The sequence below is a fragment of the Buceros rhinoceros genome, unplaced genomic scaffold (genome assembly GCF_000710305.1).
Source record: "Buceros rhinoceros silvestris isolate BGI_N320 unplaced genomic scaffold, ASM71030v1 scaffold3645, whole genome shotgun sequence".
Lineage (NCBI taxonomy): Eukaryota > Metazoa > Chordata > Aves > Bucerotiformes > Bucerotidae > Buceros > Buceros rhinoceros.
In genome coordinates, this window is record NW_010412123.1 from 16,285 (window position 1) to 18,870 (window position 2,586).

Sequence of the window (2,586 nt, forward strand, 5' to 3'; positions counted from 1 at the left end):
CACCACGCCCTTTTGGTGCCGCGGAGCCGCAGAGGAGAGGAGGACGGGCAGATCTCCCACCAGCCCGCCGTGGCCAGGCCCACCATGGCCCACAGAGCGCCGCAGCACCGCGCAGGAGCCCTGCCCGGGAGCCACACACCGAGCCACGGCCACGCCTGCCCCAGAGCCAGCAGCAGGTCTCCCACAGCTGAGCCCAAGCCGTTCTGCATGTCCCTGCCCCAGCCCCCCTCAGTAAGGCCATGAGAGCACCACCACCGTTACGGGGCATCAGGCAGCCGCCGGACAGGGCCCAGGATGCTGGAGAGCAGCGCTGGCAGCCAGAGCCTGGCAGAGGTACCCCAGCTCCAGCCACCCTGGGCTTCCATCCAGGACTAAACGGTGGCAATAATGGAACAGTCATTCCTTTATAGCGGGACGAAATGCCCACCCTGTCAGTACATTAACTGCTTAACTCCTTTATTAATCAATTAACTAAATTGCACAGCTAAATTTCTGAGGAAGAGTGCAAATATTAACCTGCTAGAGAAGATATTGGCTGCTGCATAACAACAACGATCGTCTGTGCTGGCATATCTTGCATGGCGAGGCCTGGCGACCCCGGCAGCCCGACGTGGGGAAAGCAGCTCTCCCCATCTTCCCACTCCGTGCTCCCAATGCTGGGAGCTGCCCGGACCAAAGGTTTGCAGTAGGAAGCATCAGGCACGACAACAGTAAAAAATAATTACACTACCCAGCATAGTGAGTAATGTGAAACTACCGCATGCAGCGCACATGGAAACAAACCCAGGAAACACCAACTATCTCCAAGTGATTAACACTTTGACTCACACACACAGCCCTTTTCCATTTGTGCACGGTAAGCCTTTCCCTGAAGGAAGGAGTGATTATACAAAATATCAGAGCGTCCTTCACTCAAGCGCACACCAACATCCTAGAGACACTTCGTACGAGAAGCCTGTGTTTGGAGAACATCTGCCCATGTCTGAGTGTAGACAGGCGGCACTGGTGCGCTGCTGCTGTGCCATGGCCTGGCGCTGAGCAGCTGGGGACACAGCATGAGGGCACCAAGACGATCTGTCCTGCTCAGGGGGACCACAGCTAGACCAAGCTGTGATCCACAAAAACAGCATTCCCAGGGGAAGGGCCAGAGCTGGGAGGTAAGTGACCCACAGCAAACAGGCACATGCAAGCAAACAGGAACCAGGAGCTCAGGGAGGGATGCGAGCACCTTCAGGCAGGAGCCAGCTGCCAGTTGCTGGTCACAACAGATAGATCCCCTAAAGCCAGGTGTGCCACCTGCAACAGGGACCGACCCACAGCTCATGTGGGCCAATGGAAACAACAGGTACCAGCACGACTGTCGCACCGCTGCTGCTACTGACACCAGCCTATGCAGCCAGCACAGCCCTGGCACAGCTTTGCTCCCTCGGGCAGCCCTCAGCCACCACTGACCGAGAGCTCCACACCGAGCCACTGGAGCCCCTCACCTTGTGTTCAACCTGGTCTGATCTTGTAATGCAGCTGGATTCTCCCTGCTGTGCTGTGATGGTGAACAGCACCCCACTCATGCTCCGTGTGTCAGTGAGTTGGGGCTGCTGGGGGTATCCTGACACCCGTGTCTGGTGTGTGCGACAGGACACCGTACCACACTTTAAGGTTTAAACCTTTCACTGAGGTCTCTGATGAAGGGCCACCAGAAGGATGTGAGCCATCAGCACCTGTGCAGACATGGACATCAGGGGAAGCACTGGCTGCTTCCGCGGGGGGCAGCTTCTCACCCACACCAACAAACACCCAACAGCCCGAAGCTGCCTTGGGGATTTGCTGCAGTAGAAGAGAAGCTTTGCCTTGGATTGTATTAAAAGGATAAATAATAAAAACATGTAATAAACTCATTATTACTGTTAATTTTACACATTCCTCAGCTGTCCATCTGTCCTTTAGACAGTCAAGCTGTCACATGCCAGAAGAGAACTGAGGTGTTGCAGCACTCTGGCTTCCTATTCCTCAGTTCATCTGTTTCACGAGCAACTCCATTGCCTTCAATTGTTTGTAATCATCAGCATAATTCACAAGTTGTTACGTGCACTTATTTTCACTGCTGATTTTATTATAACCCATAAGATTTGCATGTTTTGATGTAATACTTTCAAAATCTCATCAGTGTAAAACAGACTGATGACGCATCAGGGCAGCACCTTCACTGCAAATTCCCACTGCCTCAGTGTCTGCAGCTCCCTGGGAAACCAGCTGCTCCACATCCTTCGGTGACTTCCCCAGCACATGGCAACCCTTCAGAGCAGAGGAAAAGGTAAGTGGACACGTTTCAGCTTTAATCCGGGACATAAACACACTTCCAGCATGCTTCTAGCACAGCTCCTACCCACTTCCAACACGATTCCTGCACGGCTCCCGCATGCTTTCTGCATGCCTGCTGCTGGCATGACCCTGAGCCCACAGCTACGCACCAGAGCTCTGCACAACGCTGCTCAGCTACTGCCATCACCGACTAAAATGAATGTATTTGAAATCAAATGCTGAGCAGGTCACAGAGGGAGGAGCGCTGCGACACGCGGGGCTGTGGCG